General features: G+C 50.5%; 1 long non-coding RNA gene across 1 annotated transcript in view; it reads right to left on the bottom strand.

The window, feature by feature from the left end:
- LOC144784930 (uncharacterized) overlaps positions 1 to 23637 on the bottom strand; it is a 64212-nt gene extending 40575 nt beyond the window's left edge. Inside the window, exon 1 of the long non-coding RNA XR_013601720.1 lies at positions 23231 to 23637. This is a non-coding gene — a long non-coding RNA (uncharacterized LOC144784930). The remainder of the gene's footprint in view (positions 1 to 23230) is intronic.
- Between the last annotated feature and the right edge of the window lie 997 nt (positions 23638 to 24634).

Here is a 24634-nt window from a genome sequence, read left to right on the forward strand (position 1 = left end):
GTGTCTTGGAAGGGGTCTCTCTTCTGCCTCCTGTGAGGCCGTGAGGGTGTTGGACTTCTTGCGGGATGGTTTTGTCTTGGGGCTTGCGGTTTCTTCCCTGCGGGCTCAATGGGCTGACATTCTTGCTTTTCGGGGTTCCTCTGTTTCCTCTGTCTCCCCGTTGGTGGCTCGACTTCTGTGGAGTTTCTTGCTTCGACGTCCTGTCTCTCGTTCTCCTGTGCCTCCTTGGGTTCTTCCCTTGGTTCTGCGGGCTTTGACGGGTCCTCCTTTCGAGCCTTTGGTCTCCGTGGCCCTGAAGTCCCTTTCTGCTTAGGTTGTTTTCCTGGTGGCCATTACTTCTGGGCAGAGGGTTGGTGAGTTTGGGGCGCTGATGGCTTCTCCCCCCTTCTTGCGCTTTTGCGCTGTCATGGTCATTCTCCGTCCGAGTCCGTTCTTTCTTCCTATGGTGGTGTCTTCTTTTCACTGTCTGGAGGATATTGTTCTCCCTGTGTTTTTTCCGGCTCCTGCCTCTCCTGAGGAGGTGCTCCTCCTTTCGTTGGATGTGCTGAGGGCTCTCCGCATCTACTTGGTGCGTACGGCTGTTCTCCGTAAAGTGGATTCCCTGTTGTCACCTATGGCCTCTCTGGGCTGGGGCTTCAGCCTTCTTCGTCCACCTTATCTCATTGGGTCTGGGGCGCTGTGGTTTCTGCTTACGTTTCTGCCCGCTGTCCTCTGCCTTCGTCTGTTCAGGGTCGGTCGACTCGGAGCGTGTCGTCCTCCTGGGCCATGTTCAAGGGGGCCTCTTTGAGGGACATTTGCTCTGCTGCCACGTGGGCTTCTCCCAATACGTTTGTTGCCCGTTATCGGCTTCGGTTGGGGATGGCGGCCTCTGCTGCTTTTGGGGCTAGTGTCCTTTCTGCTGTACATGATTTATGTTCTGTGTTGTTTTCTGTTGATTAACACTGGACCTGTTTTTTCTCAGACTGTTTGGTCTGTTTTTTTCTTACAATCACCGTGTGCTTGGGTATGGGCTCACTTGTAAGGAATGGGACGGGGAGACAGGACGAGGAGGTAATGCCCGGTTACTCACCGGTAATATCCATTACTCCGAGTCCTGGTCTCCCCGTCCCATTCCTGAGCCCTTCCCTCCCTCCCTGGTTTGGGTTTTCTTTGGGTGATTGTATGTTTTTCGTTCTGGTTTCTTTGGTATTCTCAGGATGTTTGGTTTCGGCACTTCCCCCTTTATCGTCACGTGATGGTGACGTCATCCTGGGGGAAGTGCAAACTGCTCAGCTAGGCTAGGGGTTCTGTGGAGTAGACTAGCTGCTCACTTGTAAGGAATGGGACGGGGAGACCAGGACTCGGAGTAATGGATATTACCGGTGAGTAACCGGGCAATAGTTTGCATCACATATATTTTCCTGACTGAATTGCACTTTAAATCACAGGAACTGCAGCCCTGATGGTCTAATACGTTAGCTTTGATAGTTCAAGTTCTGGTTTCCCACATTTCTAGCGTTGTGTGATCTGGTCAGAAAGATTGTCTTTGTTTGTTAGCGTTGTCTTATCTCAGTCGATAGTGGCTGCTGAAAGTAAACATGCTGCGTAACCCAATTTGAGTGATTTTAAAAAGCAAGACATTTACATATTGAACGTTCAAGATGATTTGTGCGTCTTGGTGGGTGTTTAGTCCGAGCACTCCAGATGTGAAACATTGTTGTCATGGAGATTTAGGAGGGAAGTTTTAATAGGCACAGAAAAGGCCAACGAGCCATTGTGAAATCCGAAAGCACAAACAAGAATATCGAGGGAGATGGACAGAGGTTCAGGTCTTTTTTCCAATATTAATTTCCAGCAATAAATACGAATTAAGTTTTGCCTCTTGTCTCAGTGGAACCTATAACAAGCATTGAAAATGCAATAGGTCTCGCCTTTTATTAAGTTAAAGCCATTTGCTTTGCTATACAATGTCATTAGCAAAGCATATGGCTTTAACTTAATCAAAGGCGAGACCTATTGCATTTTCAATGGTTGTTGGTGAAAAGTACCGGTTTTTGGCTTGAAAGTTCAAGTTCTGGTGGTCACCCTAGTTGTGGGGTGCACAAGAAGCGTCTCGTGCCAGAGGAGTGACACTTCTTGAATACTCAATTACAACGCGCCTCGAGCTCCTTGCTGGATAGACGTTCGCACAGCTTCAGGGCGCTGACCTTTAATCACTAGCTCTTTGTGCAAAGTTTGGGGGGCACTTCGCACGCTTTGCTGGACAGGGCCCCTTTAATCCGGATTGTCCTCGAGCATATTTGCCTGTTTGTTGTTAGTGGTTCATAGGACACAACAGAAGCAATCAAGCCACATAGAAATGACACGGGCTGGCTCCACGCTTGCCTCTGTGCGTCTCCTCGTGCAGCGCCTCGACTCTCTTCGGAGCTTTACTGCGCTACAAAAATCCGAAAAATAATATGAGAGGTTTTGAAAATGAACAACCAATAGAGGCCCGAGGCTGACACACACATGCCTTAATAAAACCGCCCGCTTCGCCTGAACTACGTAATCCCCCCCCCCACTGGAAAACATAAAAGACAGGGACTGTTCACGGTTACAACAGAGAGCACCTTGTTGTTGCCTCTTATACAACAGCCTCGTCACAGGAGACGGGGGTCACTTGACTTGTATCCACGAGGTGCGGGGGCGGCTGCAGATCGCGTCTGACGTCAGCAGAGTCGACTATAAGTCTAAGAGCACACATAGCGCCTCCCAGAGCGCCGGGATTACGCAGGCACATTCAAGCCTCTGTGTCACCTGACGTGTCTGTTGTCGCACCAAGGAGCCGTGACGAGGACAGACTGACGGCAAGGACACACGTCTGTCGGGTTCACGCAGCGCTCCCAGGAAATGAAGCGCCCGCGGACGTTTACAGTAAAGAGAATTAATTGTCAGGAACGAGTCCAAACCCCTGTCAGTGCCTTGAGAGGCGGCTACTGTCCTGGGCGAGCAGCGCAGCCGTGCCCCTCCCTTCTCTGGCCCCTCAGGCGACGCAGAGCCGGTGTGACAAACACAGCTGCACGAAAACATTCACCAGATTATTTTAATGTACGGTTTCTAAATTAAATATTGTCGGATGAGGCCCAGACCCAGTGTTCTCGCTTCCTAAAAGCATAATTAAGGTCTCATTTCCAATGTAAAGTACTAAGTGCATAAAAAACATTATGGGAACTGTGATGATGCATACAATGGGGGCGAGGTCAGTCAGCATGTGGGCGGGGTCCAATGTGTAGCTAAAAAAACGAAATATTCTGTACTTTTTGGGTCTTTCACCTTCAATTAGGTACATTCAAAATAACATACATCGTAAATGGAAATTAAATACAAAAGTTATGTTAATCAGTAGGAAACGCACTATGGTACATTACGAAACCTCCGTTAGTTAATGCACCCCAGAGGTCTGTGTGTAACCAGAGAGCCACAGACTTAAACCATGGTTGGTGAAGTGGAGAATAGTGACTTGGGTATTATTAGTGCAAAAAGGTCCCCGACTGCGACAGAAAGCACTGTGAATATGTACGTCATTATTTTAAACTTGCATTACACATAGTATAAGATAGACTGTTACAAAATGTGCAAAAATGTTGAAGATAAAATGGTGCTTCCAAGTTATATATTTTAGTAATGTCCAGACTGCACGTAATGCAGTTTCTCTGACATAACTGTCCCTTAAAAGCACACACGTCACAGCTCAGCTTTTAACTCCCCTGCACTACCGGTCAAAAACAATAAATCTTTGTCATCACAAAGCTTTAAGTGATTCCATCAATTAAAGCCAGAACCGGCTCCCAGGCACCCTTTACATTTGAAGATTAACCAGTTGTGCACACTTGCATTTGTTTCAGGCACCCTGGCAAGGATGCTAGTTTGTTTGTTTAGATATCTGCCACTGGAGACTCCTTGAATGACACTTCAGTGGAAGCATTTAAGCTATCGGAATTAACCATTCTGGATGGATGTCTTTTCACAAATTAAAAAAGTGCGGGCTTGTTGTGCCCCTCCGATCCAGCCCACTTCGACCTCTGGTTATGCACTATTTTTAGTGAAAACCTTGAGATTAGGCATTTTCCATCAGTGGTTTACAAATGTCAAAATCAACTCGATCTGAGAAATTGCAGGATCCAAGCAGACCCTCAGGGATCTGCCCAATGGAAGAACCTCTCTTAGAGGGGAATATTCCATGGGGTTGGGGTCAGGTGGCCACGTGTTTCACGGGTAACATCGCCCCAGCCCTAAGTACCTGCCCAGCACAGTGCTGTATCCTAGTACTACAGCAAGCGGAAGTGTTTATCCATCCTGACCGGCGCCATCTTGAATTTACACATGCCACGGTTGTGCGATGCATTCTTTTCTGGGCAGGCCCGGACTGGCCATAGCGGGCACCGGGCAATCCCCCGGTGCGCCGCACGGGTGGGGGCCGGTTTTGGACCCCTGGGGGCCGTTTTTGCAGCATAAATCGGAAAATTGGCCGAAAACCGGCCCGACAAAGTGCTCGGCTGCTCCCCCCCAAGTGGGGGGGGGCAGCCGAGCACTTTGCCAGGCCCTGTCCTGTTTGTGGTACCTGGGATGACACCAGATGTCCGGCTCGAGGCTGGCCCCAGGTTCATTAGTACTCATGAGCATAAAACAAGCTGAGTGTCCTGCCAACTTTGTATCCTGGCACGGGCGCTCACACCATCATCTTACAAACACCCCTCCCCTTGGTGCAGCAAAAGAGGATGGCCACCCACAGAGTATGAATTCTGATTTATTCAGTACCAGTTCATTGTGGGGTGGGAGCAGTGGGGTAGGAAAGACGGGTTAAAAGACGCCCATTACCCACTCATATACTCCTCCTCATCCCAGTCTAAAGGATATGAAGTGGTTCGCCTCCCAGACAGCTGCCCCAGGTGAACATGGTCCATTTTTAAAAAAATAGGCCATACATGTACTTTCCTTATGTTTGGCCAATACTCAGCATATGCAGCCCCCCCCCCCCCCACTCCTCCTCCTGTTTTTCCGGTCCGAAAGTGAGCCGTGATGCAGTAAGTCCACTCTACACTTATTGGCTGGTTTTACCATGTTTTTTTGAAGAATGTAATAAGTAAAAACATGCTTCATACAGCCATAAAGGATTGAGGCTTACTGCTTTCTTTAGCCGGTGTTTTGTTAAACACACTGACCATGAACATGTTTCTCGCCCATGTGATGACCTGGGCGGGACAGTTGCATCATGTTTGGTGTCCGGGCCATTCTGGAGCGAGTTGATCACTGGGTTCCGGGGCCCTTGCTGCAGCTGCACATCAAGGAGGGTAGGCAGCAGCAGTGCTTAATTTGAGCCAGTGGTTTCTGGTGCTCGGCACCAGCACTTAATTGTCAACATTGGAACTTATGACAGCTGCCACATGGTGGTGGGGTTAGTGCAAAACAAATGTGAGCAGAACAACAGGCAGTTGTTAATTCAATATTCATTAAAAAAAACTAATTCCAGATGCACAAGCCATTCTTATAGCTTTGGGGGCCTCAAACAGTCTGAAACGTCACACTTGTAGCCGTGTGATGGTAATAGTTGTGTAGGTACTGTCATTGGCAGTGGCAATGTGTGGTACAAGCTATGTTGACCTCCTGATGAGGGCCCTACCACTTTTTTATTCCTTCAAATTAATCACTGGCGGGATTTGTTCGGTAATCAGATCTCATGTGATGGGATTTGTTGGCCAGGTAACTCCATAAAACAGGAAATGGAGCACTGCTACAGCGCGTTCCAGTCTCCTGATAACCATGGGAGTAAGGAAAGGGTTCTCCAAGCAGACAAGATGCCCAGTGCCCTGGACAAGAGGAGCAACGTCACTAGAGCAGACCTCCAAGCCTTGATGAAGCGGGCAGTATATAAAGCTACGACAGAGCCCTAGCCCTAGCCAAGAGAAGAGGGCAGGAGATGACGAGGATCAAGATGTAGCTCCTCGAGGCACATGCATCCAAGCACCTCAGTTTCAGGAAGTGTTGAAAAGATCTCAGAGAGGTGCTTGATTCTGAGGAAACACCTTGTGATGAAGAGGGAGTTTACACCACAGATACTGATACTTGACCCCTTCGCGATGTCTTAAAGTCTTTGACACTAGAGCGGGGTTCCTCAAAGTCGGTCCTGGAGGGCTGGATCCATGACAGATTTTGAGCATATCCGCATTAAAATAAATATAGTTATCTTAACCCCTTCGCTGCGGGGTGTTTACCCCCCCCCCGCTGTGCGGGGGGGAGGGGGGCCGCGAGCAGCGCTGCCGTGCTGGTGACGAGCTCAGCTAGTCACGAGGCGCAGCAGAGCTGCCCTCATGACGAGCTCAGCTCGTCACGGCCACGCCCGTTTTTAGAACGTTCAGCACAGCAGGGAAATTAGCCCCGCGTGCGAATGTTCCAACGCCGTGACGAGCTCAGCTCGTCATGAGGGCAGCTCCGCTGCGCCTCAAGACGAGCTGAGCTCGTCACGGCCACGCCCATTTTTAGAACGTTCAGCACAGCAGGGAAATTAGCCCTGCGTGCGAATGTTCCAACGCCGTGACGAGCTCAGCTCGTCATGAGGGCAGCTCCGCTGCGCCTCATGACCAGCTAAGCTCGTCAGCAGCACCCATGAGGTTAAAAATCTGCCATGGATCCGGCCCTTCAGGACCGACTTTGGAGAACCCTGTGCTAGAGGAATGGAAAGAGGTAGATAAGGCTGCATTCCACGTTTTTGAACTAGAGGTATATCTTTGGAAACTTTGAGGAAAGCTTCCCCCAGACTTCAAAAGTGAACACAATTTGTGATTCTAAGGCTTTCTCATCTCATCAGCATTCGAGGACTCGATGTTACCAGATTCTGTGTACAATTAGATGGAATCCAGTAGAGCCAACACCTTTAGGGCCTACACAACACAGGTCCTTCTTAAAGAGTGTCTGCCTCTTTAGGACTGCGTATAGGCAAATGATAAAAATGTTATATCGATTGAATTTGGAGTTGCTGGCTCAATTTCTATCCAACACCACATTTGTCAGTCTTTGGCCTTCCACAGTGGATTCAGTATATAGCCGTAGGACAAAGTGGATGAAATCTTGAAAATTGGAACCAATTCAAAGTTCTCAAATTTCTAAATTTCCAGTTCTGGGGCAAAAATTATTTGTTGCAGAACTTTGATGGAATGGTCAGAAGGCAGTCAAAGAGAAAAAGATCCTAAACGTGTTAATGTGTAAATAGTCATTGATATCTAAGCATCCTGTTATCAATATTCAAGAAAACTCTTCTTTCAAGGAGGGGCACAAAGTCGGGGAGAGGGGGGTGGGTTGATAACAAGACCCTATCAACCAGCTCACATAGTAAAGACCAGCAACAACCAGAATGGCCATATGGAGGTGGGAGGAAGACTGAAATGCTGTTTCCTGCAGTGGAGTTAAATGATAACAGCGGACCATGGTTATAAGAAAGGTCAAAAGTCCTCCTAGGCTCATGTGCTTCAAGCGTTTGCCATCACCAAAAGACTAGTTCAAAAGTCAGTCACTGATTTCAGCAATTCAAGCCCCGCTTGAGGAGAAAGCAATGGTACCGCTTCCAAAGGGACATGCGGGTACCACTTTTTATTCAATACTCTTCCTAGTTCCAAAGTCAAGTGGAAGTTTTTGTCCAGTTCTGGACTTTAGTCATTAAACAGGTTTCTGTTGGTTGAACCGTTGAGAATGATTTCACTACAAACCATCCTCCTACTAATAAAAAAATGTTTTGGGGTCAAATTGAATCTCCAGAAACGGGGAACAGCGTTTACAACGCAACTTTTACCACGCAGTACCTTCACCACGCAACTCTTACAACGACTTGCGCTGGGGGGCGCTGTAGGATAGGAAATAGTTTAATTTGCTATCCAAAAACTTCCCTACTATCCACGGGGACTGGAGTTGGAATAGTAAATTAAACTATTCACTATCCAGCGCCCCCCAACACAAGTCGTTGTAACGACTTGCGTTGTAAAACCTGCGTGGTAAAGGCATGCGTTGTAAAAGCATGCTTAATAACGACATACATCCTCCAGAAACCGTATTTTCACGTCTCACTACGTGTCGAGAGTCTGCTGTTTCTTAGATTTGCTGTAAGAGGCATTTTTAATTTTAAGCTCTTCCATTTGGCCTCGTAATTTCTCCTCGAGCATTTGCTGGCTGAATACTATCCACACCTTCTTTCTTAAAGGCTCATGAGGATGTGAACACAGTGACGTGGGTTCTTCTGAAACTGGGCTTGTTGTTAAATCTCCAAAAGTCACAGCTGGTTCCCTCTCAGATCAAGAACTTCATCGGGCCCGCATCAATACCCAAGTGGGTGCTGCCTTCCGTCCACTCGAAAGAACGAGGTTGATGCGATCCAGCATCTGGATGATATTAACACACTCCTTGCTACAACCACAGGACGGTTGAGGATATGGGTCTGTTAGCAGCCTCCACAGCGGTGGAAACCTTGGGCTCAATTTCACCCGATTCCAGCGGTGAACCATATTAAGACTCACTGGGATCGAAGCTCGGGAGATGATTCCAGTTATTGCCCCAAAAGTCAAAGATATACAATTAACTGAAGGGGATTACTTTTCAATATCCAACCCCAATCTTTTTAACCACAGACACCAGTCCTCGGGGCTGGGGTGCAGTTCCAGAACATCAAGAAAGAAAAAAGCTCCTTGGTCACTACTGTAGTAATGTGTCCAGTCTTCAGACTGGAGACAGTTTTTCGCAATGAAGAAAACTCTCATCCTATTCCAGCCTTTTTTGGAAGAGAATAAGTGTATTGTGAGAGCAGACAACCAGGTAGTACAGTGCTACTAAAAATTGCCAGATGGGGTGAGAACCGAACCCCTAAATCTGGTGGCATCCCCGATATTCACTCAGGTGGACGCGCATCTATCACCTCAAGAGATGTGTACACACAGCAGATTGAATTATTGGGCAGATGGACTCAGTCGCAATCTAACCGTTGTCTGTGATGTATCACATATCCACGCACTAAATCAATCAGATATGTTCCCGATTTGGGTTTCAGTGGTTGGATCTGTTTTCATCCAGCCAAAATCCAATGTATCCTGTCTTCTGTATGGCGACGTGGTGACCACTGGTTTGGGCAATGGATGCCGTCCTCTTCCGTGGCCTCAAGAATTACTGTACACATTCCCTTAGATTTCCCTCTTCCCGAGGGCGCTTCGGACCATTCGGAGGAGAGAGTGAGAGTGATTCTGGTGGCACCATAACTGGCCGAGACACCAACATTTTTCCTTGCTCTTGACCCTCTTCACAGAAAAATACATTCTTGTTCCCTTCAACTTGTAGAAGATGCTGATAAGACTTGCTATTGCCTAAAGAAGTTTTTAGGTCTCGCCTAGGCAGCACGCATGTGCTGCACTAGGAGATGACCTTTAGAAATCGGTCAGCTCTTTTTCTCATATTCCTGCCTGTTTCGGCATCCACCTTGCAGGAGCGAGCAGCGGCGCCCAGGGGCCATATGTTTTCAATTAGCGCGAGCGCAACCATGCACGCATGTTTCCATTTGCCTGCTCGCGGTTGCTTTCACTTTTGTTGCTGGCTCGACATCCTGGAGCTTTCACTTCTGCAGCCATGCCTGATGTCTTTTCCGCCATCAATTCTACCGTATCCCACCTCATGGCTCTCTCTCGCACATCATTGCTTCCGCTTCCCTGTCCATTCCCCCCCCCCCCCGCCACACCCTGCCTGAACTCCCATTGCCACAGCAATATGCATGGAGCTGCTGTGAGTCTTTTATTCAGCCAATGCAAGTTAGGCAATGTAAGCGTCTGTTGATTTTGCCTGTGCCATAAATAAATGACAGCCTCCAAATGGCAAATGCTTAGTGCATGCTTCACGTTTTTTCAAGCAGCGGCTGCTGCGGAAGACACAGCAGGGTGCGCGCTTTGCTCGCACTGCCATTGTCCCCTGCTCAGGAACTCACTGGAGCCCACACTTGCATTAAATGGTGCAAGCAGTTCCCTGGCTCAGCATGTCACCTGTGAGATTGCGTTACTCCAGGCATGCACGGCGCAGCTTAGCGGCAACACAGTAAACTTTAAAGTGGTGGGGTTAGTCGAATGTATTTGAGAGGGCTGCACTGTGCGACTATGGAGCTTTTCAATGCTTGCTCTCGCTAAAGCACTATCAGTGCTATAAGTCTCGGCGTCAGCTTAAGATCCTGTGATTCTGGACACTACATGTAATCGTCCCATGCCTTCAAAAGAAAATGAATGTGAACGTGTGTAATCTAACTGGTGCTCATGTATATCGCTCAAATACCTTCAGGTCGAACTTGCGCTATACAAAACTGAGAAAGGCACCAACAATTTCGTTTGATCTTCTTAATGGTGTGATCTGCGCGCTGGGACATTTTTCCCACTGCTATCTCTAATCTGGACATCTGTGTTGTGATCGTCAACACAAAGGAGCAGAAGCAGGGACTCCGAAGATTACATAATTCTCACTCACACCCACTGTACGCTGCACAAAGCCTGCAATTACATCAAGCGCTGTTGTGTTGTTTCACATTTGGTTTCTACTGATAAGACCCCTCAGGACAACAGGGCTTTGCTTATAAACAAACACAGCTTTTCAATGCTTGCTTTCTTTAAAACGCTATTGGTGCTATTAGTCTCGGCGTCAGCTTAAGATCCTGTGATTATGGACACATCACGTAATCTTCCTGTGCCAAATGAATGTGACCGTGTGTAATGTAACTGGCGCTCATGTATAGTGCTCCAATACATTCAGGTCAAATTTGCGCTATACAAAACTGTGACGGGCACCAAAGGTTTTGTATGTTCTTGTTAAGGGTGGGACCTGCGTGCGGGGACTTTTTCTCCCCACTGCCATTTCGACTCTGGACATCAGTGTTAGGGTCGTCGACACAAAGGAGCAGAAGTGGGACACTCCAAAGATTACATAGTTCTCACCCACAGTACACTGCACAAAGCCGCCATTACATCAAGTGCTGTTGGGTTGTTACATGTTTGTTTTACACTGATAAAACCCCTCAGGATAACAGGCTTAGCTTATAAACAAACGCAGCTTTTCAATGCTTGCTCTCTTTAAAACACTATCGGTGCTAGTCTCTGCGTCAGCTTATCATCCTGTGTTTCTGGACATATCACGTAATCTTCCCGTGCCTTAAATAGAAATTAAATGTACCTGGTGCTCATGTAGAGAGCCTCCAGTTCCTTCAGGTCGAGTTCACGCTATTCAAAACTGCAACAAAGAAAAACAAGCATTGGCATAGCCAATAGGTCTCGCCTTTGGGACTGTATAAGTATTTAGTTATGCAGCACAATATCCTTGGTGCAACAACATCAACGGTTGCATGGCTAAACACTTATAAGGTCCCAAAGGGGAGACCTATTGGCTATACCAATGCTTGTTATTAGTTGCCATTTCTTTAGCATGAAGATTAGGGAAATTAGCTGCATCGATGGCTACTTATCTATTATTAAAGTTTTTCCCTGATTTGGTTATTTTGAGATAAGATCCAAGATTTATTTCAAAGATTCCATCCTCATTTTATTTCACCCAGGAGATTATATCACCGGTATGCCATGGTAATTCAAATTTTTTTTTTTATTCAATTATGGGCGTCCCCTTTCCTCTGAGAAGAGCCGACCCCTCTATTTGAAATGCACTAAGCCATTTGGAGTCTCAATGCTATGCAAAGGAATGTTGAATGAATCATACATTCACCCCAATCAAGAGATCTGGGCCTCAATTCATCGTTTGTTTGATCACCATGCCATTCCAGTTTGGACCCAGCCATATGCAAATCAGTCTTGACCCTGTGCCCAATGGGAACAGTCCATCTCGAACTGCGAGGCCAGGTCATCCCTGGACTAGAAACAAGCACCCTAGGACCGGTTAAGGGCTTTCAGAGAGCACGGGATCCACGTCTGGGCATACCCGTCCCACTCGGGGTGACAAATGCAAAAAGAACAATTGATAGACAGAATGCAGAACAATGTCATACATTCACCCCAGTACAGAGATCTGGGCCTAAATCCATCGTGTTTTTGCTCACCATGCCATTCCAGTTTGGACCCAGCCATATGTAAATCAGTCTTGACCCTGCCCCCAATGGGAACAGTCCAGCCCGAACTGCCAGGCCAGGTCCTCCCTGGACTGGAAACGAGCATCTTAGGACCGGTTTCGGGTTTTCAGCCCTCATCAGCCAGGATAGCTTGATATTAGTGGCATGGAGGGCACTAAACCCGCGTCTGGGCATACCCGTCCCACTCGGGGTGACAAATGCTAAAAGAACAGGTGATGGACCGAATGCAGAACAATGTCATACATTCACCCCAGTACAGAGATCTGGGCCTAAATCCATCGTTTTTTTGCTCCTCATGCCATTCCAGGTTGAACCCAGCCATATGCAAATCAGTCTTGACCCTGTGCCCAATGGGAACAGTCCAGCCCAAACTGCTAGGCCAGGTATGGTGAGCAAAAGAATGATGGAATAAACTCAGATCCTTGTGACTGGGGTGAATGTTTGCATTGTCTGACATTCCGTCCATCAATTTTTTCTTTTCCATATGTCGCTTTAAGTGGGATGTGTATGCCCAGACGTGGGTCCCATGCTCACTACACCACTGGATTCAAGCTAGCCTGGCTGATGAAGGGTGATGCCCTGAAACCTTTCCCAGAATGTTTGTTTACGGTCCAGGGAGGACCTGGCTTGGCAGTTCGGGCTGAACTGTTTCCACAAGGAACAGGGTCAGACTGATCTTCCGAGGAAGCCCTGATGAAGTTCCTGTGGCACTAGGGAACGAAGCGTGTTGGCTGTGTGCCGGTTTTAAATCAAGCAACTTTAAATAAAAATAAGAACTTTTTTGGACTACAAGTTTGTTTCTTGTCTGACTTCTATCAGAGTGCACCTTGCTTTCTTTGGACTTTCTTATCTAATTGGCATCTTTCAACGGCAGATGCTGGGAGTTGTTGAACTCGTTTGTTAATATATGAAACTAGTGGAATTTATGTGCTTGACCTTGGTCAGCTTTTATGTGTTTTTATTTATGTGTTAATTATCAAAACAGATAAAAGGCATTGCCATTTACAATGTCAATAGCTTAAACTTGCAAATGCGAGACCTATTGCATGCAAATGCTTGTAATAATAATCAAATCCTTGTGTTTCTCATGTATTTCTGAAGTGCTGCTAAAGGTCAAGCAGGAATGGTACCTCCTGAGCAGTCAAGGGCCCTTGTCTCAGCAGGGGGCTGCTCTATGCCCCAGACAGGGAGCAAGCTTCTCTCACACAAGGTGACAGTGAGCGGTGAGTGGGCATCCTCGATAGGTGGGTGGCATGTGAGTCTGCTGGAAGCAGCCATGCCTTTCAGCACGGGCTCACACGGGTGCTCAGGGGCACTCTCAGCAGAGGGGCCGAGGTGGCTCCTGACGCAGGTCCCCCTCCTTCACATCACATGCGGTGCTCAGTGCAGCATGGTTGGCTTAGACCAGGCCTACCTCGTATTGTCTGCACTCTCAGCTTCCGTCAGCAGACCATGGACAGAAGCCAGGTAAGAAACCAACCGTACCAGGCAGCCGGCCAACGTTTGAGCCGTGGTGGATGCAGGCCAATCCTGGAACCGTGCGCCGGTTGGCACCACTGGTGCAGATCATGAGACGTGCTGGTGACGTCAGCCAACGTAGGAACCACGGGCTGGCACCACTGGTGCAGATCATAAGACGTGCCGATGATGTCAGCCGACACAGGAACCATGCACCGACAGGCATCACAGGTGCAGATCATGAGATGTGCCAGTGATGTCAGCCAACACAGGAACCACGCGCCAGTAATGTCAGCCAACACAAGTGTCAATCATAACCGGGTCCCATCAAACACAAACATGTACCACGCAGAGATGCCAGCTTCATATGAACCATGCTCATGCTTGCATCATGCACAATATGCACAGTAGTAGAAACCGCGACACCAATGCTCACATACATGTCAACGTATAAGACATGTCAGGGGTACATACCAGAATATGACAAGTCACAGATACATGATCAGTAGGGAGGAGCATGCTAACACACCAGTCATTTCACACATGAACCAGTGAAATATGACAACACAAGACGGATGACGTGAGCCAACCACAGAACCCTTAAAGTCACTAAGTTAACCTGAGGTCAACCTCCTGATACCTATGACACTCAGCAGACAGGCTTAACTTAGGGCAATGTGTAATGTATTAATGCAGTACAAAAACAGTAATAAAGTGAAGATGCAAAACAATAAAAATCCCAAACTGAATTAAAAAAGGTAGATTTTAATAGACAAAATGACAAAAATCCAATAAAGATAATAGAGCCATGAACTGATAAAGTTGTAAGTAAAAATGGACACAAAAAGCACAAACCACCAAAAATCAACATTGTGGCAGAAGGCAGGAACTTAGGTGCAAATTGAGCACGGGTCGAATACACCAACCAGATGTGCTCCCACATCTAAAACTATAATCTAGTTTGAAGCAGGCATGATACCCACAAACAACCCAAAGACAGAAGTCTGGTAGGACAAAAACAGGCCCCATCAACAACCAGACAGTGGTACACAAGAATTCTCTTGGCATCTCGTTCTCTCTCCTTCAAGTATACTCTAGATGTTGCATGTGGCTCAATAGACCTGTCTAGCAGGACTTGAGGCTGTGCTGTCAAAAGGAAGTCCGCGACACTCACCTTGCATATTCTGTTGATCTCACAGTAGTCAGCTATACTCAAGTCAGACTTACTCAAGACCTGAGCACAGACGGAGAGTTGGTGGAGGCTTATGCTAATTAGTCACTGTAAGGGCATAATAACATTATTTTTCCACATGTCCTAGTTTTAAATACCATGCACCCTGCCTTGTGGGCTACAAGGCCTACAAAGGGGCGACTTACACATGTTTACAAGGTAGGTTTTTACCCATCAAACAGGGTTATTTTAAACAGGATACAGTCCCGGTTTAAACTGCAGCAGCCAGGCTATAATAGTAGGCCTGAAGCCATGCTTTCCTTGCCACACAAGTGGATAAGACAATAAGTGCTACAATTCAAAGGTCACAGTTAACTTTTCATGCCACAGATGCATTTTTTTCAAGCCATATACTACGGCCTTATAGAAAAGTTAAATACACAAATCAGGGATTAGCCCATTTCTCAATGTTTAGGAGTCAGGTCACATACACTCAGCACTGGATAGAAGTCCACCAGCGTGAAGGGTCTGAAAACTAGCATTAAAATAGGTTTCAGCAAAAGGCGAAACATCTGTGGTGACCATGCTGCCATTCAGCTTTAATTTGTAATCATACCTCGTGTCCTACAAAATAAAGGTAACCTAGGAACACTGAGGTATTTTGACGTTTCCATCTGGGTCCCCACTTCCGCCGATGTTGTCCAGTAGGATTTATGTAAGGGCTCCCTCGCACCTGTACAGTCTTCGAGGAGGTCGAGCCCGCCTGGCTGGCATTGCCACCCGGGGTGGAGAGAGGACTCCGATGATGAAGCATGGCACTAAGAGGTGTGTGAGGTTTCCTCTTCCATGAAGGTTGCAGATAGTAGAGTAGGGTTTAGTCTCCCCTCAATCTGTAGACGTGCACTGGACCAAAAATCTTCAAGCACTAAGTGCACTGCTTAGTTGGCCTAATTAACTGCCATCGTAATAGTTTTGTTGTGTTTATTTCTAGTAAGTGAAGGGACGTATGTGTCATACCCTTTTCCTTTCCTCCAGTCGTGTTTTCACGAGGAGACACACCAACGCACGAGTGCCCACCAATAAACAAAGGAGTGGGGGGGGGGCTGCACCCAGGGCTCGAGTTGGGGTACCACGCGGGTGGACGGTGCCTTCCACTTATTTTACCGGGAGCTCGATAACTGGAGCAAATGGAGCCACCCATTCACTCTCTGGCCTCTCTGGGGCGAGATCGGAGCTCATTCAGAACGCACTGGCATCTCTGATGCAATCTATCTAAGGGGTGAGTGAGCGGAGGCAATGATGTGATGGTGCAAGCCACCTTTCGTGACGTCACTTCCCGCCGTGACATCAGCGCCCCCCCCCCCACTTCTTTTTTTTTAGGACTTGTGTCCTGCTGTACCTGTGACATCTGGATGGAGCACTGGGTGACAGTGCACGGGCGCTTATTGCACACTGGGTGCAGCGTTAGGGACATGAAGTTCAATAGACTGACTGCAGGTTGGATACGGACTGAGAGAAAGCATCAAACAGATGCACTGAAGGAGCAGCGCCCCCCTGAGGCACGAGGATGACGTAGGCGCACGAGAGAGGAGGTGTGTGCAACACACGCCCCTTGCACGTGGACCTCACGACGGCGTGCAGCTTGAAGACAAGGGTCACCACCCATGGCCCGTGCCAACCTGGCAGAATTCGAATCCGCACTTTATACACAGATCTAGCAGCGGCGGCTCAACCCACCGAGGTATCTTCCTGAGAACTTGAACCGGTTAATCGTGGACGAGATATATGGAAGCTTATCACCCACTGGAGACATGCGTGCCAGTCGTAGAGGGCACCTACTGATTAACGAGGAGAGGGCTAAGTCAAACCAATCCAGAGATGCGTGCCAACGGGTGAAGTGCCAATGACAGGCGGAGATCTCTGCCCCTTTGAACCCTGGCAACCACCCAGAAGAGATGCCACCCCGGGGATCCTAGCGGGCGAAGGCCAGGCCCAGAACACTGACGACGACGACGCATGCCAGCAGGCCAGGGGGTGGAAATGCGCAAGATCAACCAGTTCAGAGGACCTACCCACCCGGGACCTACGCATGCCAGTAATAAGTGCATAGTATGCCAACTGAGAATGGTGCCAGGGTCGAAGGTCAACTACACAACAGCTCAACGCCGACCTCTCACCACGGACAGGACTGTACCTGCCCCAGTGCCCCCCGAAGGGAGCCGTGCTATGCATGTGATGACGCTCACAGTGGAATCACCCCAATAACGAAGCATTGCTGGGCACTGAGTGCCTACGAGTCAAGAGAAGTCTGGAGGCGAGCATGCCAACGTGTTGATCCCGGAAATGACGTACGCACCAAGAGTATCTGTGGACAGCAAGCATTTAATCAAGGGCCGCATGTCATGGGGGAACTGCTTGAGTAAGTTAAGCCTGCACAGCACGGATTCTGGAGTTCACCCAGTTCCGCACCGAGGATGGAAGCCTCTGATTGGACGAGAGGGGTGTCAGTGGGTTAATGACACAACTGCAATGTCAAACATGAAAGAGACAGCGGCCTGGGTCAAGCACAGAGTGAATGAATGAATGAGTACGCTCTTGTATAGAGGCTACCCGGAGGCATCCCAGCGCTGCGAGACCAGGGACAGAAGAAGAGGGCGAACGTGCAGAGTCATGCCCACCCCAGGCTGCCAGCCACCCAAGGGGTATTTTACCTCCAACTCTCCAGCTCTTGAGCTTCCAAACCCCGCTGGTCACCCATTGGGGGGGGGGGGGGTGCCCAGCAGTTCACGACCAATCGGGCTGCAGGTCGACCGTGGATGCAGACAGCAGCTAAGGGAGACCTGGAGTGCTGGACGACCAGTGTGTGGGGGAGCACAATACCAGTGGCGCAGCACACTATGCTAAGCACAGATTTTTAGCTTAGTTTAGCTTAATTATATCGGCCACGCCCCCTTGGGAGCCCCCCCCCCCGTTTTTTCAATCCACGTAGAGCCTCGGCCACCATCTTTTCCTCTCATCTACTTCTCCACGTAGCTTATTACTTCCTTAGGTCTTTGACCCCTACCCCAGTCCCCCGGCCACCCAACACCAGCTGCCCCCTCTGCGGGCCTCACCCCCTCCTCTTGTGTGGCCCCCAACCCACTTCACCCCAACCTCTAGTCGCACAGTTCATGCTCCCCTCAGTGGACTTCATTTCTACCTTAGGTGTCTGCCCCCCAGCCCTTCTGCTCACCTGAATCATGCCCCCTCGCTTATCTATGCCCCTTGCCGGTCCAACTTACCCCTCACCTGCCCCTTTTCTCACCTACCCGTCTCTCCTGTTGCCCCCTCATATTCTGGATCTCCACTCGCCCCTTCACCTGGGCGCACTTTCTTGCCCCACTTTACCCAAGCACGTGCCCTGCATCATGTAACCTGTGCCACTGGTGCCCGCGCCGTGCCCACTTCACCTCTGCACCCTCATTCCGGTCTCGACCCCTCACCTGCTCCAGCTGTTTACCCTTCTCCATCTCTTTACCCTGGCACCCTCCCCCCATAGGGTGACCAAGTGATATGGGTGCAAATTCAGGACGGTGAGTGTCAAAATTCAGGACGAAAGGTCAAAATTCAGGATAAAAATTGGCAACAAAAGGTACGTTTTAAAGACACATCAGAGGAGGCTGCGCAATAGAATACAAGTAGACAACCAAGATAAGTAGAAGTCAAAATAAGTTTATATTCGGTTGGGACACTGTGCACGTCACGTTTTTCGCTATGCGCACAGCTTTAAGCAACTGTGCAGCTCTTTTGTGGTATTTCATATGATATAAGAATGTTGAAGCTCTAGGTAAATGGCAAAGCTAGCACTTTTTAGGCAACAGCGGTTATAACAATAAAACAGTTGTTAAAAGCGTCCTCCTTAACATTTTGCAATGAAACTTTTACAGACATCTTCTTACAACCCCAAGGAGTTCCACCTACTGTGCTCCAGCAAATCAAAACCTTTTGTTTGCCTCTTTCATCCTAATTGCGGAGATAACCGCGCTGCCACACTGCCTTGATCTTGAAGCTATTCTGGCCAATGGGATTTGCTGAAACTTTTCAGTGCTGGGACAACTTGGGCACCGATTAAAGCAAGAAGCGAATGTTGGCAGCAGTTTTACATGCAATTGTGAAATGGGCGCAAACTATAGAATGGATACGCAGCTCATGGGGCAGAGAAATATATTGAATTATAAGGTAGAGAAATGGCGCTTGATGGTGAAACAATTTTTTGCATTACCTTTAGATGCAGAACTAAATATGTAAAGAAAGCCCTACTGCAAACCGATAGCATCTCAGATGTTGCAAAATTGTGTATGTGTCATAATCTGTTATGCTTGTGACTTGCTTTCTAAACAGTGGAGATTTTTTTGTGTGGATTGTCTTAGTATCAAACATGTGAGTTAGCATGACTTCTTACATTCACGACATATCACTGCACTGCCTCATTTAAAGTAGGACAGCCAAACCGAGAAACTCAAGACAGCCACGAGAAGCAAGACAGAGAGATCAATAAAGGGGGGCACGGGCAGTGTGCCAACATAGCAAACATTTAAAGGTAATCTCCCGCATTTGCAGATGCAGCAGAAAGAAGAAATCTCTCACTTCAGGCAGAGTGACATAGACTCTAGCAATTAACACCCATTTCGCATTCAAGCAGCCTTTACACGCGCGGATTACCTACTCACCCGCATTTCGATGTCTTTGAAGTTGCCCCCCCCCCCCCGGCTGCCCCTCCCTCGGAATCACCTCGCAGGAGACCCCCTCCCTTCTGCTGAGCCATCTCAACTTCTGAATACTTGTCCTTTAGCCCCAAGGCTAGAATGACGGACACATGCCGTCTGTCGCTTCCTGCTCGTACAACGGACATGATGGTAGAGTCACGGACAGTCCGTGAAACTTACGAACGGTTGGTCACCCTAGGGCCCCCCCACCACTCTTGGTTCACCTGCTCCAGCTGTTTACCCCCCCCCCACATGTGCCCACTCGCCCTCACCCCTGGTTCACCTGCTCCAGCTGTGTACCTCCCCCCTCACATGTGCCCACTCGCCCTCACCCCTGGTTCACCTGCTCCAGCTGTTGACTCTTCTCCATCTCTTTGCCCCCCCCTCACCTGTGCCCACTCGCCCACCCCGATCAGTCCTGGTTCATCTGCTCCTTCTCTTTACTCTGCCCACCCTTCGATCAGACCTGGTTCACCTGCTACATCTGTATGACATGCCCCCCTCATCTGTGCCCACCACCCCTGTACCCTCCTGGTTCACCAGCTGCATCTGTTGACCCTTTTCCATCTCTTTGCCCCCTCACTTTTACCATCTCTGACTGATGCCTCCTCATTCGCCTGTGCTTCACTCGCCCATGGCTTGCCCCTTCCCCTCCGTGCCCCCTCACCTGTGCCAGCATGCCCCTCCGGCTGCCTCCACTCCTCGCTCACCTGGTTTTCACTCTGCCACCCCTCGCCCTCTCCTTGCCCTCTTTACCTGTGCTCCATTCTCCCCTGGCATGCCCCTCCCCCTGTACCCCCCTCTCACCTGTGCTTCATTCTCCCCTGGCATACCCCTCCCCCCGTACCCCCTCTCACCTGTGCTCCATTCTCCCCTGGCATACCCCTCCCCCCCGTACCCCCTCTCACCTGTGCTTCATTCTATCATGGCATGCCCCTTCCCCCCGTACCCCCCTCTCACCTGTGCTCCATTCTCCCCTGGCATGCCCCTTCCCCCCGTACCCCCCTCTCACCTGTGCTCCATTCTCCCCTGGCATGCCCCTCCCCCTGTACCCCCCTCTCACCTGTGCTTCATTCTATCATGGCATGCCCCTCCCCCCCTGTACCCCCCTCTCACCTGTGCTCCATTCTCCCCTGGCATGCCCCTTCCCCCCGTACCCCCTCTCACCTGTGCTCCATTCTATCATGGCATGCCCCTCCCCCCTGTACCCCCTCTCACCTGTGCTCCATTCTATCATGGCATGCCCCTCCCCCCCTGTACCCCCCTCACCTGTGCTCCATTCTATCATGGCATGCCCCTCCCCCCCTGTACCCCCCTCACCTGTGCTCCATTCTATCATGGCATGCCCCTCCCCCCCTGTACCCCCCTCACCTGTGCTCCATTCTATCATGGCATGCCCCTCCCCCCCCTGTACCCCCCTCACCTGTGCTCCATTCTATCATGGCATGCCCCTCCCCCCTGTACCCCCCTCTCGACTGTGCTCCATTCTATCATGGCATGCCCCTCCCCCCCTGTACCCCCCTCACCTGTGCTCCATTCTATCATGGCATGCCCCTCCCCCCTGTACCCCCCTCACCTGTGCTCCATTCTATCATGGCATGCCCCTCCCCCCCTGTACCCCCCTCACCTGTGCTCCATTCTATCATGGCATGCCCCTCCCGCCCTGTACCCCCCTCACCTGTGCTCCATTCTATCATGGCATGCCCCTCCCCCCCTGTACCCCCCTCACCTGTGCTCCATTCTATCATGGCATGCCCCTCCCCCCTGTACCCCCCTCTCACCTGTGCTCCATTCTATCATGGCATGCCCCTCCCCCCCTGTACCCCCTTCACCTGTGCTCCATTCTATCATGGCATGCCCCTCCCCCCCTGTACCCCCCTCACCTGTGCTCCATTCTATCATGGCATGCCCCTCCCCCCTGTACCCCCCTCTCACCTGTGCTCCATTCTATCATGGCATGCCCCTCCCCCCTGTACCCCCCTCTCACCTGTGCTCCATTCTATCATGGCATGCCCCTCCCCCCCTGTACCCCCCTCACCTGTGCTCCATTCTATAATGGCATGCCCCTCCCCCCCTGTACCCCCCTCACCTGTGCTCCATTCTATCATGGCATGCCCCTCCCCCCCTGTACCCCCCTCACCTGTGCTCCATTCTATCATGGCATGCCCCTCCCCCCTGTACCCCCCTCTCACCTGTGCTCCATTCTATCATGGCATGCCCCTCCCCCCCTGTACCCTCCTCTCACCTGTGCTCCATTCTATCATGGCATGCCCCTCCCCCCCTGTACCCCCCTCTCACCTGTGCTCCATTCTATCATGGCATGCCCTTCCCCCTGTACCCCCCTCTCACCTGTGCTCCATTCTATCATGGCATGCCCCTTCCCCCTGTACCCCCCTCTCACCTGTGCTCCATTCTATCATGGCATGCCCCTCCCCCCTGTACCCCCCTCTCACCTGTGCTCCATTCTATCATGGCATGCCCCTCCCCCCCTGTACCCCCCTCTCACCTGTGCTCCATTCTATCATGGCATGCCCCTTCCCCCTGTACCCCCCTCTCACCTGTGCTCCATTCTATCATGGCATGCCCCTTCCCCCCGTACCCCCCTCTCACCTGTGCTCCATTCTATCATGGCATGCCCCTTCCCCCCGTACCCCCCTCTCACCTGTGCTCCATTCTATCATGGCATGCCCTTCCCCCTGTACCCACCTCACCTGTACCAACCTGCCCCTCGGCTGACTGCAGTTCTCTTTCACCTGTTCTTCATTCTCCCATAACTTGCCCCTTCCCTCCTCCTTCCCCCGTGCCTCCTCACCCGTGCCAGCTTACCCCTCGGCTGACGGCACTCCTCGCTCACCTGTGTTCCTTCTCCCCTGGCATGCCCCTCCCCCTTTGCCCACCTCACCTGTGCTCCATTCTATTATGACATGCCCTTCCCCCTGTATCCTTCTCACCGGTGCCAACCTGCCCCTCGGCTGACTGAACTCCTCGCTCACCTGTGTTCACTCTCCCACGGCATGCTCCTTCTTCCCCCCGTGCCCTCCTCACCTGCGCTGCACTCTCCCATCCCTCGCCCTGTCCCTCCTCCTCCCCCTGTGCCCACCTCACCTGTGCCACTCGCCCCTCCCCCCGTGCCCCCTCACCTGTGCCACTCGCCCCTCCAGGGCCTCCATTCTTTGCTCACCTGTGTTCATTCTCCCATTGCATGCCCCTTCTCTCCTCCTTCCCCGTACCCTCTTCACCTGTGCTCCATTCTCCCATCCCCCCCCCTATGCCCACCTCACCTGTGCCACTCGCCCCCCGGGGCCTCCTCACCTGTGCTTCATTCTCCCATGGCATGCCCCTACCCCCGTGCCCCCTCACCTGTGCCACTCGCCCCCTGTGCCCTCCTCACCTGTGCTTCATTCTCCCATGGCATGCCCCTACCCCCGTGCCCCCTCACCTGAGCCACTCGCCCCACAGGGCCTCCTCACCTGTGCTTCATTCTCCCATGGCATGCCCCTACCCCCGTGCCCCCTCACCTGTGCCACTCGCCCCCTGTGCCCTCCTCACCTGTGCTTCATTCTCCCATGGCATGCCCCTACCCCCGTGCCCCCTCACCTGAGCCACTCGCCCCCCAGGGCCTCCTCACCTGTGCTTCATTCTCCCATGGCATGCCGCTCCCCCCGTGCCCCCCTCACCTGTGCCACTCGCCCCCTGTGCCCTCCTCACCTGTGCTTCATTCTCCCATGGCATGCCCCTACCCCCGTGCCCCCTCACCTGAGCCACTCGCCCCCCAGGGCCTCCTCTCCCGGCCGCCCCTGCCGTCGCCGCTGCTGCCGTCGTGGGTGCGCAGTGAGTATTAGACACCGAGACACCTGCGACAGGTGCACCGGCCCGAGGGGCGGGGCCCACAGGCGGCCACGCCCCGGGGCGGGGCCAGCCGCCACGCCTTACAGGAGCCTGGCACCTTCCATTCCGGATCCGTAGGGGGAGCTCAGACTGGCACCCCTGACATTCACCCATTCCAATCCCCGGTGCCATGCAGGGCTGACTGAGACCAGGGCACCCAGTCATATAACATACATGTGCTGGGCACATGTACACCCTGAGTCTCACCCCTGGGTGTTTCTTCAACTCCACCCTCCCCCTCTCTGGGACGGTCCCATCCCTGGGGACACTCTGGCTCACCTGTTGCTCTGACAGCAGGTGAACATGAGCCAAGCAGACACGGAGGCCCCTCCCACCGACGTTGGGATTGGCTGCTGAGTCCTAACGCTCCTCGTGTACTGAAGCCGGATTGGCGGGTTGCTTCGAAGTCTGAAAGATGAGAGGCCAGGGGGGTGATGCAGGGGTTTGTTTGGCCTCTCAGCCATGAACAGCTCCTTACCTTCCCACAGGAGGGACCCCAGCCATTCAAAACTGCTCCTTAAAAGCACAAGATAAGCTTCCTTTTGTCAATTTTACATCAAACAAATCATGTTTAATGTCACACCTTGATTTAATCTCTTCTCAGGAAGTGACTCACAAGTCAGACTTGTATGTATACCTTTAAAAAATGACAACAATGTTTTTGACAAATTATAGGTTGGCCTAGAGCACAGCACTTCCAGAAAACAAAATGCTAAACATTTAAAATGATTTAAAAAAAATTAAAATAATATGCAACATATGTTGAGTGTCAGGATTATATATTTGTACTGCATCCAAGGTGGCCCTGCAATGTCTGTTCACAAACGTGGCTTACATCCGTGCTTTAATTTAAATATACCATACATTTTGATGCAATGCAAAAAAGAGAGTACAACAAACACATAGCAAGGTAAATTGTGCACAGATTGGTATCAAATATGACACAACATTAAGATTCTAATGGGTCTCAAAGAATACAAAGCGGCCACTCTCCACTCACAGCAGAAGACCAACTGCCCTCTAATTACATTCAAAACGACCCCTCGGCGAAGCACTACACTACGCTCGCGTAATTTGCAAAATTTGCGCTACTTCGCACTACGCGAATTGCACAAAGCACAGTGCAAACAGGCGTAGTGGTCATTTTTTGCTTGCTCGCGGTCCTCAATGTCAAGTTGGCGACCACGAGCAAGCAAAATGACATCCCGGCGAGACTTTTTCCTATTCGGAATCAACAAGATCAAGTTGCCGATCGCAAGTGTGGAAAATAAA

Source organism: Lissotriton helveticus, chromosome 10 (assembly GCF_964261635.1).
Source record: "Lissotriton helveticus chromosome 10, aLisHel1.1, whole genome shotgun sequence".
NCBI classification, from domain to species: domain Eukaryota; kingdom Metazoa; phylum Chordata; class Amphibia; order Caudata; family Salamandridae; genus Lissotriton; species Lissotriton helveticus.